Here is a 14,044-nt window from a genome sequence, read left to right as displayed (position 1 = left end):
TCTGGTAAACTATCTTAAAAACAAAACCAACTAAAGACTATCCATTTCCCCACACTCTCAACACTGGACATTACCAATCTTTAAAAGTTTTCTCATCTGACAGGCTCTCACCACTTCTTCATTTCGGTGTCAATCCAGACAATTTGATGGGATCCTTCAAATTATCATATGTTCCACTCTGTGTAATTGGTTCAAATCTGTATCATACTTCCCTAGAGCATGGGCCTTGAGACCTACACCTCTTTCTCCTCCTAAGGGAAAATAAGGGGTCATTTTCCCAGGGGGTGCTGGTGAGCATCATGGACTATCAGGACAGGAGGGGACCTCAGACACTGACAAATGGAGGGGGTTCTGAAAGGCATTCAGGAAGCTCCACAGTGTTGCACGTGGCAGTGGCGTCTTTTACATTTCCATTTGGAAAAATAACAATTAAAATAATCCTTTAAGATCCCCCGCTACCCATTAAAATGGAATCACTTTGGAAGCCTCTGAATGCGTGCTCACCGATACATGAAGCGTTCATTCCTTGAACACCAGATATGCGTTCATATGACAGCTGCTTGGGTGGCTTCTCACGTGGGCTTTGCCTACTCTACAGCAATATTTTTAAAAGTCATATGCTGCTTAATATATACCCATAATGAAAAGCTGGCTAAAAATAGAAAATATAAAACATTTGCTGGAATAAAGTAAATGAGGACCATAAAACGAGAATTCTACAATTTTGAACCAAGACGATTTTCATTCACTAGACCTACACATTGCATTCAGCCCATCAAACTGTTTATATGGCTCATCACGGTGTGTCTTGTATCTCTGAAACCAAAGTCAGAGAGAAAATATAGTGACCATTACATCTGATTTGGCCTCTCATTATTAGAAATGAAGACCAGCCATACTCACATCATGCTATTTGCAGAATGTCACTTGCATACAGCAGTCTGAACCCTTCTGTTTTATCTCATCATTTAGACACAAAAAATGAAAGTAATAAAAATAAACCAGTTTTTTTTTTAAAAAATGCAAAAGGCATAAATTCCAAACATTCATTTAGGAAAGCAGTTTTTGTCTATTTTTGATGCTACAATGAGTCATTAAGTTTCATACATTTTAATATACATTTGTCCCAATACCAGATATATGTTATTTTAAAAGATATTTGTTAACAAAGCATGCTTTCCCCTTACATAATTACTTTAAACATTTTGCATTACTTGGAAAATGTGAAAAGGTTGAAACTAGTCTTTTAATAATATAGATATTACTGCTGTATTTATTTATTTACTGAGACAGGGTCTCTCTCTGTCGCCCAGGCTGAAGTGCAGTGGTGTGATCTCAGCTCACTGCAACCCACACGAGTTTTCGCCATGTTGGCCAGCCTGGTCTCAAACTCCTGGCCTCAAGTGATTCACCTGCCTTGGCCTCCCAAAGTGCTGGCATTACAGGTGTGAGCCAAAGTGCCCGGCCGATATTACTGTTTCAAAGTTATACATGGATCTAAAATAAGTTTTATTTAACAATCCCTTCTCTATTACACATCATACACAAATTATTGCATGATAAAATAATTTCAAGGTGTTGGCAAGAGTATACATGGTAAAAGGGGTCCTCCACTAGTCAAGCCAGGCTGGAGACCTCTTATCTGGTCTAGATTCTTCAATTTATAGATGAGGAAACTGAGGCCCAGAGAGAGTAAGAGACTTATTACAGTCTCTTACAAAGTTAAGAGGACCACAGCGATGACTCCTAGTTCACTGTTCTTTAGCGAAAGTCTGGGTGAGGTAAAGTGCCTTTCAGGTCCCAGGAGACTTTTCCTTGCTGGAAAAGATCTCCAGCAGCAGAGTTTCTGACCCTGCCCCCTTCACCAGGTGCAGCCTTACCCACACTAGGCTCCTCATTAGAGAACCAATATTCTTGGGGGCTAAGCAATTTAGGTTCACTTTATGAGGTGCTGCCTTCCCTTTACATGCAGTCGGGGATCAGTCAGTATCTGTGGAACCAATGATCCACGAATGGGGCTAGTGGGAGGGGATGCTGGACCACCGAGGGCCAACTCTGCTGCTCGTGGTTCACCAGGTGGGCTTTGCCTGAGAGACTCCAGAGGAAGGGCAAATTCTGCAAATGCTACGGGATTTCAGAAGACGCTGTGTATGAGTCCACAATTTACTTGTTACCAGGAATTAACCCCTTCCAACTTAGGGGGGAGAAAATCATCCCCACCCTGCACAAACCATGTATTTACCTTTACATCCTGTTCCAGCTTCCAGGAAGAATTTATTTAACGGATCACTCTCTGTTGCCCTTGATTTACCCTGGCCTCATCCACAAAGGCTCCAAGGAGCCCTAATCCTGGCATGCTGTAAAGAGCCCTGCATCCCACCACCTGCCTGGTGCGGCATGGGATCTTGCGAGGTGTTGACCATCCCTGTTCTGAGTTCCTGAGTCTCCATGTGTCTTTCAGCTTACAAAACTATCTGGAAACAGCCTCCCCGGGCTTCTTTCTACGGAGACTTTCCTAAAAACTCCTTCGGGAGGCCCCCTGCCTTACATAGAATCTTTTGCTACCTCCTCATGGTCTACCTGATCACTTTAACTCTTCTGCTCGAGTTTCAAGGCCTTCTACAGTCCAGTACCATCCCACTGCTTGACATTTGTCACCCTAACACAATCTGTTACTGTGGCCAAGTCACCCTCAAGGTGACTACACAAATGACCTTCATTCTGTCCATCGCTTGCTCATGCAGTTTCCCCCATTATTGCCATAATCATTCTGTTGTTTGCTCGGCTGGTTCTCCCAGGAAAGCAGACGTCATCAAACAGGTGACCAACATGCCAACAGGTGCTCAGGGACCATCAAGATGAGTGAGACAAGCCTGAAGGAAGAGACAGGGGATGGTGGGCACTCGGGAGGTGGCTGGCACTCCGGAGGAGGCTGGCACTCCGGAGGGGGCTGCTACCTTCCCTGGAGGACCAGCTTCCTGGCAGGCTTATCAATTAGGTACAACAGGCACAGTGCATAGACCAGAAAAAACATTTAAATGTTAATTTCTTTTGAAATGAGAAGAAAACGAATATAGTATTAACAAATGAAAAATAGTAATAATGAATATAGCAATAAATTCAGCTTGAATTACATTCATTTTTATATCATCACAGTGGTAAAATATAATTTTCAAAACTTTTTCTTTTTTTTTAAAATGGAGGACAGGAGCTCACGAAGACAAAAGTGCCTACGGCCCAGAACAGTCATAATTCAGGCCTGGGTGCAGTGTTTAGATTTTGTTTTGTTTTTAAATGGATATCTAGATATTTGTATGAGATCTCCTGATTTTAAATAATGGAAATTAGTTTTAACATCAAACATTTTGTGGCCCAACAAAACACGCAGGGTTTGGGCTGCAACTTCTCCAAAGTCCGGGCTATCTCCGCGTCCTCCGCTCGGGGTGGCCTGGCAGGGTTTCGGGGCCCCGCCTCATGCCTGGAGGGCCCAAGAGCCACGGGAACCTCGCGAGCCGGACCAGGCGCCAAGCCACAGCCGCGCGCCGCCCCCGGCCCCTGGCCTCGTCCGGCCGGGGCACCCCCGACAGCCGCCACTGGGGGGCTCCGGACGCGCTCCTTCCGGGGGGCCCCGCGGGCAGTCGGATCGGGCCTCCCCGGGGTGCGGGAGCAAGGCCGCCCAGCTCAGCCCCAGCCCCAGCCCCAGCCCCAGCCCCACCCCCGGTCCGCGTCACCACCGCGGCGAGGCCCGCCTGCCGCTTCCCCGGCCTGGGCCCTGCCCCTCGCGGGCCGGCTCCGGGACGCGAAGCCCATAGAGGGGGTTTTCCGGCCGCAGGCGCTGGGGCCGCTCCTCCTACGGCGAGGCCCGGGGCTGCGCGCTGCGCACTTTGCAGGGCCCCCGTGGCCCTCCCGTCACGGCCAGGCTAGGCGGCCCCTCCATCCCCGAGGGCGACACTCGTAGGCTTCCCCAGCTCGCTCGGCCGCGGAACAGCCTGGAGCTCGGCGCGAAGTCGCAGAAGGCTCGGGCCTGGGCTCGCACCGCGAACGCGCATGCTCTGCCGAGGACCGCCGCGGGCGCCAGTGCACCCTGATAGAGCCATCGCGAGGCCCGCTTAGCGGAGCTCCAGTGGCGCAATCGGTTAGCGCGCGGTACTTATACAGCAGTACATGCAGAGCAATGCCGAGGTTGTGAGTTCGAGCCTCACCTGGAGCAAGACCCTTTTGGATGTCTGCAACCCCTTTTGTGTATCTCGTTGCCAGAAGGAAGGAGTTAGTCTCTCTTTAGTCTTCTCCCTTCTTGTTTCTAACTGCTCTGCCGCACGTCCCCATCGGCCGCAAGCAGGAAGCAGCTCGCAGTGGACTCTCAATGCCCCTTTTCCGAGCTACTTGTTGCTACCGCGCAACATGCAGCCGCTCGAACCCGGACATCCACCCACTGCGTCCTTCTAGTGCTCTTCTTAGGCGGGTACTGTAACTGCACCTAGTCCCGGACCACAGGAGGGCGGATGGAGGTGGCGAGGCGCTCCACTGTGGCGGGGTCCCTAGCTGGCCGTGGGGATCGAATATTCTGGGTACTTCATTCTACAGTGTGAGCCTGAGCTCCCGGTGCGGAGATGAGGCCCGGGGCCGGGCCGCTGCCCCTCGCCCCCGGGCGGGGCCCAAGCACCGCCGACCACTCCCAGGCGTTGGGGCCCGAGGCCTAGCGCGGGGCGTCCAGGGAGCTGTGGGGGAGACCTGGGGCGGCTGTTTACCGCCCTTGTAACTCGTGATGAGTTCTTCCCCCTCGCTTCTGTCTGCAGAGACCAATAAGACTGCGGGCCCTTCTCCTCAACCCAGGCTCCCAGCCGTCCCTGGGCAGATCTGCAGTTTGGGGAATGTGCTCGGAGAGTTCACCTCCCCATCATGTGCCCCTTCTCCTAGCGGCACGTCACAAATCCTGGTTCAGAAGTCCTCCCGGGGGCCGGGAAATCAGGCCAAGTGGTGGGCGGATGCGCCCTGTCCCACATCCCCAGCGGGGTGGGCAAAGCAGGCTCAAGCTCAGTTAAGGGGTGGAAAGCCTCCTGGACGTGTTCTTTCAAAGGGGAGATTTTCAGCTGTTTTCATGGACGGGATCGTTGCTAGATTTTGGGTGGAAATATTACCCCGCGAGTGGTGAAAATCAAGATCTAGAACGTTCAGGGAAATAGATGGAGGGCGGAGCTCTTGTCTATCTCCTCCGCTAACCCAGGCTTCGGTTGCTCTCACCCACCCAGCCCCCTGATGCAGAACAGGAACCCTATGCCAACTGGAATGTGGGAAGGGCCTCCCACTTCCCCTCATCCTGGTGCCGGGTTCCTCGCCAACCTCGGGGAGGTCGCCTCTGGCTCACAGACATCCTCAGAGTCATGGGGTAGGTCCCCTGTAGAAATGCAGCCCAGGCTTGGAAACAAATAAAATCTCTATCCATTAAAAAAGAATAATAATAATAATAAAAAAAATAGGCGCGGTGGCTCATGCCTGTAATCCCGGCTTGGGAGGCCAAGGTCGGCGGTTTTTTTTTGTTTTTTTTTTTCATCACCCAGGAGTTTAAGACCAGCCTGGCCATCAGGGCGAAACCCCGTATCTACTAAAAATACAAAAATTAGCCGGGTGTGGTGGCACATACCAGTAATCCCAGCTACTCGGGAGGCTGAGGTGGGAGGATCTCTTGAATTCGAGAGGCCGAGGTTGTAGTGAGCTGAGATGGCACCACTGCACTCCAGCCTGGGCCAGACCTGTCTTAAAAAAACAAAACAAAACAAAACAAAAAAACTTGCGGCTGGGCGCGGTGGCTCACGCCTGTAATCCCAGCACTTTGGTAGGCCAAGGTGGGCGGATCACGAGGTCAGGAGACCATCCTGGCTAACCCTGTTGAAACCCAGCCTCTACTAAAAATACAAAAAATTAGCCGGCCGTGGTGGCGGGCGCCTGTAATCCCAGCTACTCGGGAGGCTGAGGCAGGAGAATTGCTTGAACCCGGGAGGCCCAGGTTGCAGTGAGCCGAGATCGCGCCACTGCACTCCAGCCTGGGCGACAGAGCGAGACTCCGTCTCAAAAAAAAAAAATGCTTACTTTCTATAAAAAACAAAACAAAACAAAAAACCCAACAGCTTTAATGGGATATAATTCCTATACCATACAACTCGCCCATTTTAGAGTGTACAGTTCAATGGATTTTAGTATATTCACAGGTAAGTACAATCATCACCACAGTCAATTTTCAAACATTTTCTTCACCTCAAGACTAGTTCTCACCCTCCCATCTTCCCAACCTGTTCCCCCACCAGCCCTAAGCAACCACAAATCCACTTTTTGTCTCTGTAGATTTCCCTAGTCTGGATTTTCCTACGAATGGAATTATACAGCATGTGGTCTTTTGTAATTGGCTTTTTCACTTTATAATGTTTTCAAGATTCATCCATATTGTACCATATATCTCTGCTTCATTTCTTTTTATGACTGTATGATAGTCCATTGTATGGATTCTTTCCATTTTTGAATAATGGAGAAAGGGTTGGCATTTTCAAAAGGAAATTTGCCAAAAACTGCTTTGTAAGAGGTGATTAATTTTAAAATGCACAAACAGAAAAGTGATCAGACTCAGTAAGTGCAGGTTTCTAATCTTCACAGGTAACTCACTGACCACCAGGAGCCTCTTAGGTACTTCTGAGAGCTTAGCTCAAAGCAAGATCCCAAATAGACAACAATAAATGAATGAGAGATCATTCTGTCAACCTCCTATCCACAGAGAAATCCCTTCCACAAAACCCCAGCTCCTATTTGAAAACTGCTAGCATCAGAATTTCAGTTCCTCTCAAGGCAACTTATTCCATTTTCCAACAACTCTTATGGTTAGAACATTCTTCAATATTGTTTCTGTCCCTACTGGTTACTGCTGGAATGGCAGTGGCTTTGGGAACTGTTTTCCTGGTAAGATGGTAGGGTTGGAAGGAAGCTAAACTACTTGTTCTTTCTTTAATTTAGAAATCTTCAGCTAAGAAATTATTGATTAGGCCATAAACAACAAACATACTCTGAGCCTATTTGTGGCCCAATGTCTTAAAGTGATGTTGATAGAATGTTTTAAGGTTGTGGTGGGTGATAAAAATCAAGTCAGACAGGGAATGGTGGCTCACACCGTAATTCCAACACTTTGGGAGGCTGAGGCAGAAGGATTGTTTGAGCCCAGGAGTTCCAGACCAGCCTGGGCAACATGGTGAAACCCTGTCTCTACAAAAAATACAAAAATTAACCCAATGTGGTGAGGCACGCCTGTAGTCTCAGCTACTTGGGAGGCTGAGGTGGGAGGCTCACCTGAGCCCAAGAGGTCGAGGTGGCAGTGAGCTGAGATTGCACCACTGCACTCCAGCCTGAGTGACTCTGTCTCAATTAAAAAAAAAAAAAAATCAAGTCAGAATACGGGAAAATGCTTTAAAAACTACAAAGTATTATGACATTTTTATTAGCATCAGACCACTGGCTTAGGTCTGACTATACTGTCTAGTGGCTTCAAGAAGGAAGTGGGTAAGTATGAAGTGACCAAACTGGGAAGGAAGCTTGAAGTGACAACTGAACAACCCCAGGCCCCAGGAGGAGAGAAACCTGATGTAACCCAGTCTGACCTTGGCTTTGTAGAATGCTTGGATGAAAAACGGCTCATCAGAGCTAGGGGTGACACAGCCTGAAAGGAGTGCAGATTCAGTAGAATTTGGAAGAAGAGTGGAGCCAATCCAGAGACAAATGTTTCTGACAAATGACAAGATGCAATTTTCATAGAGATACTTGTAAGTCTATGTACAGTTCAAAGTTCCATGTGTGAGGATGCCTGGCTTGACAGCTGTTTTCATGTAAAAGATCTGGGGATTTCAGATGTGTGCAACCTCGGTTGTGCCAGCAGTGTGACCCAACTGCTAAGAATGTCAACTGATTATTAATGCATTACTATATAATGCATTACATGGTGTGGTGTCAGGGATCACAAAACAGACATCTGTGGAACAAATCTAGCCTGGAGACAGAATGTTTGGCCTTCCAGCACTAACTTGCAAAGTGCTGACATTAAAAAAAAAAAATAATTTGCCTACATATCGGGAGATTTCACAGAAATGCTGAGATTTTCAGTTTCTAATGAAAAGTCAGGACTGGGTGTGGTGCCTCACGCCTGTAATCCCAGCACTTTGGGAGGCCGAGGCGGGTGGATCACCTGAGGTGAGGGGTTCAAGACCAGCCTGGCCAACAGGGCGAAATCCCATCTCTACTAAAAATACAAAAATTAGCCATGCCTGTAGTCCCAGCTACTCGGGGGGCTGAGGCAGGAGAATCTCTTGAACCTGGGAGGCAGAGGTTGCAGTGAGCTGAGATCACACCACTGTATTCCAGCCTGGGAGACAGAGTGAGACATTGTCTCAGAAAAAAAAAAAAAAAAAAAAAGAAGCCGGGCCATCTGGGGCCCTTATTCCTACATGGAAAGACTGACTGCCCATCTTGGATGTGTATGTGGCTTTCGGTTTGCCATGGTCCCTGTCACTCTCCTCCATTAGTCTCCAACACAGAGGTAGGTGCCGGCTGCCTTGATTCACTGGCTTGCTTTGCTGTTTTCTTTATCCCAGGCTCATTTCAGTCATTTGTACCCTACAGATATCGAGTGTGTGGCCTCCATATGGGTAAAGGGAGGGAATCCTGTTGAACTCTCAGTAGGTCAGAACACAGCCAGAGGGCTGTGATCTGTAGAAACAAGCTCATTTTAAATTCAACAAAATGAAACCAAAGCCCAATTCTTTATTATGGAAAATTTCAAACATACACAAAAGTAGAGAGAACAGTATAGTTAACTCCCATGTTTCCACTTTAAAGAATTGTCAACATTGTTTCATCTATATCCTTTCCACAACATTCACCCCTTACCCCTGGAATATTTTAAAGGAAATCCTAGATATGGTTTAATTTAACCTGTCAAAACTTCAGCATTTATACCCAACAGGTAATCACTTTTTTAAAAAAGCGTAACCACAGTATCATTATTACACCCAACAAGAGTAATAATAATTACTTAGCTTCATCTCATACCTCATCTGCATTCAAATTGCTACCCATATCTCTGAAAAATATTTTTACGGAAGATTGGTTTGTTTGAATCAAGATCCAAACATGGGCTGTACTTGGCATTTGATTGGTGTATCCTTTAAGATATTTAAAGGATAAATCTCTTTTAATCTATTCCAATTCCCTCTCTTTTCACCCCCTTTTATGACATTTCTTTGCTGACCTTTAGAATTTCCCACAGATTTTGGCTAATTGCGTGCTCAAGGTTTTCTTCAGCTCCATGTTCTTCTATCCCTCATGGCAATTATATCTAGAAGCTTTATAATATTGAGATTATTTTTCCCCCAAAATATATTCTAGATGGTACTGTGTGCTATTGCACCACAAAAGAAAATACATAATGTCTGGCTGTCCCACATTTAGAAATACTGCTTTTGATTGATGATTTCAGCATGGTCGGCTGAATCCATCCATTATAAAGTCCTTCACCAGCCTCTAACCGAATGTTTTAGCAGCCATTGATTATCTTGGTCTAAACCTATTATTTTTATTGAGGATTCCCCAATGGTGCTTTTCTAATTCTATTATTCCTTCTGTATTTATGACTATAGAAGCACAATTCACATAAGAAAGACTGGATATTGTTTGATTCTTTCTCTTTTTCCACCAATCTTTGATTCTCTAATAGTTTCTAAAGATAACTAATAAGTTTTAAATTTTTAAAGCTTTTTTGAGTTATAGTTTATGCACAATGAATTGCATTAATAATGTTAAGTAGCTTTTCATATGCTTATTAGACATTAATATATCCTCTTTGGTGAAGTATTTTTTGTTTTTTGTTTTTGTTTTTGTTTTTGAGACGGGGTCTTTTTCTGTCCCCCAGCCTAGAGTGCAGTGGCGTGATATCACAGCCTCAAACTCCTGGATTCAAGCAATCCTCCTGCCTCAGCCTCCCCAGTAGCTGGGACCACAGGTGCAAGCCACCACTCTGGGCTTCTGTCTGCTTTTTATTGAGTTGTTTCTCTTTTCATTATTGGGTTGTAGAGATTTTCTGTATAATCTAGATATAGTTCCCTTGTTGGATATATAATATGTATATTTTTTGAGACAGAGTCTTGCTCTGTCACCCAGGCTGGAGTGCAGTGGTGTGATCTCAGCTCACTGCAATCTCCGCCTCCCAGGTTAAACCGATTCTCCTGCCTCAGCCCCCCAAGTAGCTGGGACTACAGGTCCACACCATCATGCCCAGCTAATTTTTGTATTTTTAGTAGAGACAAGGTTCACCATGTTGGCCAGACTGGTCTTGAACTCCTGACCTCAGGTGATCCATCCACCTCGGCCTCCCAAAGTGCTGGGATTTCAGGCGTGCACTACTGTGTTTGGCCTGTGGATATATAATTTGTAATTTCTTCCAGTTTGTGGCTTGGGTTTTCATTTTCTAATGTCTATTAAAGAGCAAAATCTTAACATTTTGATGAAGTTCAATTCATTGATTTCTTTACCCATTATTGATTGTACTTTTGGTGCTATATCTAAGTAACCTTTGTCTAACTCAAGTTCACCGAGATTTTAGTCCATGATTTAGTTCTTATATTTAGGTTTATGCTCCATTTTTAGTGGACTTAATTTTTGTGTATGGTGTGAGGTAAGGGTCTCATTTTGAGGGGGGTTGGGGTATGTGGGTATCTAAATTATGGCACCATTTGTTGAAAAGCTTATTCTTTCCTGATCGAATTGCCTTGGCATCTTATCAAAAACAAACTGTCCATAAATGTGTTGCTCTATTGCTGTACTTTCATTCTATTCTATTGACCTGTCAGTATGGTGTTATGCCAACACTACACTGTGCTGATTACCGGAGATTTAGAGTAAGTTTGGAAACCAGGTATTATAAGTTCTCCAATTTTGCTCTTCTCTTTCAAAATGCTTTTGGCCATTGCAGGTCCTTTACATTTTCATTAAATTTTAGGTTCAGTTTACCAATTTCTATGAAAAGATCTGCTTGGATTTTGATAGAAATTCTGTTAAATGTATTGATCAAGATGTTCAACAATTTGAGGAGAATCATCTTCTTCAAAATATGTCTTCTGCAGATCACCTGAGGTCAGGAGTTCGAGACCAGCCTGGCAACATGGTGAAACCCCATCTCTACTAAAAATACAAAAATTAGCTGAGTGTGGTGGTGGATGCTTATAATCCCAGCTACTTGGGAGGCTAAAGCATGCAAATCGCTTGAACCTGGGAGGCAGCAGAGGTTGCAGTGAGCTGAAATCACACCACTTTACTCCAGTCTGGGGGATAGAGTGAGATTCTGTCTCCAAAAAAAAAAAAAAAAAAAAAAAGTTCTTCTGATTCCATAAACATAGTATATCTCTCCATTTATTTAGGCCTTCCATTTCTTTAAGCAATAGTTCATAGTTTGTTTTTTTTTTTAAACAGGGTCTCAAAAAATGTAAATGTATGTGTTCAATGTATTGGTCAATACATTCAACAATTTGAGAATTACCTTCTTAAAAGTGTGTCTTCTGATTCCATAAACACAGCATACCTCTCAATTTATTTAGGTCTTCAATTTCTTTAAGCAATGTTTTGGAGTTTTGTTTCTTTTTTGAGACAGGGTCTCACTCTGTTGTCCAGGCTGTAGTGCAGTGGTGCAATTATGGCTCACTGCAGCCTCAGCCTCCTGGGCTCAAGTGATCCTCCCCTGTCAGCCTTCCAAGCAGCTGGGACTACAGGCATGTGCCACCATGCCTGGTTATTTTTTGTAATTGTTGCAGAGGCAGGGTTTTGCCATGTTGCCCAGGCTGCTCTTGAACTCCTGGGCTCAAATGATCCTCCTTCCCTGGCCTCCCAAAGTGCTGGGATTACAGGTGTGAGCCACTGTGCCTGGCCCTATTTCTGTATTAAATATTTTGTGAATTAACAGTGAAGCTCTGTGGGCCTGCAGTTTTCCTTGTGAGAAGGTTTTATGTTTTTAAAATCCTATAAGTTCAAGTGTTTAAAATGTGTAAAGCTATTGAGGTTATCTATTTATTCTTGAGTATACTTCAGTACTTTGTGTCTTTCCAAAAATCTACTTCATTTGACTTGTTAAATTTTTTGGAATAAAATTTTCACAATAGACCCTCCTTATCTTTCTAAATTATCTGTAAGATCTGTGGTGATGTCCCTTCTCTAATTCCTGATATGGGTAATTTGTGTCTTTTCTTTCTCACTCTCTCTTTTTAAAAAAATCAGTTTGGTTAGGGGTTTTTTACTTTCATTTATCTTCTCAAAGAATTAGCTTTTGGCCGGGCGTGGTGGCTCATGCCACTTTGAGAGGCTGAGCGGGGTGGATCACTTGAGGTCAGGAGTTTGAGACCAACCTGGCCAACATGGTGAAACCCCATCTCTACTAAAAATACAAAAAAATTAGCTGAGCATGGTGGTGGGCGCCTGTAATCCCAGCCATTTGGGAGGTGCGCCACTGCACTCCAGTGTGGGTGATAGAGTGAGACTCTCAAAACAAAAACCTCTTTTTACAATTTATTTTTATTTTTTTGAGATTTTAGTTTTACCTTTCCTATGGTGCTGAAAAAAACTCTTTTGTTAATGAGTATATTCTTTCCCTTTGAAAGTTTCATTCTGCCTATCCCTCTGTCTGAGACTAAGGTCTTTTCACTCATTTCCTTTTAATCTTCTTTTTTTCTCTACATTTATTTTTATCTTATGTATTTTCTTCTTCTTTTTAACTTGAACTGTAAGACTGAATTACCTTTAATTGCCTGTATTCTCCCTGCTGGTTGAGTGCCCCCCCCGGGGGTACAGGCTGGCAGTTGGGGTAGAGGCTAAGCTCTGGGAAAGCCTGGTGGGGTAAGGAGCTTTGCTTCCTTATTTTGGTTCTCAGTCTTTCCCCACAAAGTCTTTGGCACGACAACTTCTGACCTTAGTGATCTAGGGGACTAGATGCCTCTCCATTTCTTCTAACAATAGGTCATCCATGGTGACTGTGGTTGAAACTCCAAGGAACATGGATCCTGGAGAAGAGAGGACTGAGGATGGATTTCTGAGCTGCTTTCAAATATTTGTGAAAGAAGAAATAGTCATAGACAGTGTTGCCCTAGAGAAAAGAACATGAGCTTAGAACTAGAGCCTGTGCGTGATGACCACAAGGAGGCAAACTTATTTTTAAAGTGATTAGCACTGTTGAGAAATGGGATGCGTTGACTGATGAAGGTGTGCATTTCCCAGATTTAAAAGTGATTGAGGCTGAGTGACTGAGGCTCATACCTGTGGTACCAGCACTTTGGGAGGCTGAAGTTGAAGGATCACTTCAGCCCAGGAGCTCAAGACCAGCGTGGGCAACATAGTGAAATCCCATCTCTATCAAGAAAAAAGTGATGGAGCAGAAGCTGGGATATTGGAGAAGAGAGTCTTGCATTGGCTGGGAGGTTGCTTTGGGTAGTATGGACATTTAACAATATTAATCCTTCCAATCCATGAACGTGGAATATTTTTCCATTTTTTGGTGTCCTCTTCAATTTCTTTCATTAGTTTTTTATAGTTTTCATTATAGAGAGCTTTCACTCCTTTGGTTAATTCCTAGGTATTTAATTTTATGTGTGGCTATTGTAAATGGGATTAGTTTAAAAATTTCTTTTTCACATTGTTCACTGTTGGCATAAAGAAATGCTACTGAATTTTGTATGTTGATTTTGTATTCTGCAACTTTACTGAATTTTTTTAATCAGTTCTAATAGTTTTCTTGTGGAGTCTTTAGGTTTTCCTAAATCTAAGATCATATTATCTGCAAACAAGGATAATTTGACTTCTTCCTTTCCATTTTGGATGCCCTTTATTTCTTTCTCTTGCCTGATTGCTCTAGCTAGGACTTCCAGCAATATGTTGAATAACAGTGGTGACAGTGGGCATCCTTGCCGTGTTTCAGATCTTAGAGAAAAGACTTTCAGGTTTCCCCCATTCAGTATGATACTAGCCGTGTGTCTAT

General features: G+C 44.5%; 1 non-coding gene across 1 annotated transcript; it reads left to right on the top strand.

The window, feature by feature from the left end:
- Nucleotides 1-4,117: 4,117 nt before the first annotated feature.
- Nucleotides 4,118-4,210, top strand: TRNAI-UAU (transfer RNA isoleucine (anticodon UAU)). Its single transcript is given in 2 exon segments — nucleotides 4,118-4,155; nucleotides 4,175-4,210. It is a non-coding gene; the product is annotated as a tRNA-Ile (tRNA).
- The last annotated feature ends 9,834 nt before the right edge of the window (nucleotides 4,211-14,044 follow it).

Source organism: Pongo pygmaeus, chromosome 12, assembly GCF_028885625.2.
Source record: "Pongo pygmaeus isolate AG05252 chromosome 12, NHGRI_mPonPyg2-v2.0_pri, whole genome shotgun sequence".
Classification (NCBI taxonomy): Eukaryota; Metazoa; Chordata; class Mammalia; order Primates; family Hominidae; genus Pongo; species Pongo pygmaeus.
The sequence above is the reverse complement of the archived record's forward strand: the minus strand, read 5'-3'. Positions and strand labels throughout refer to the sequence as shown.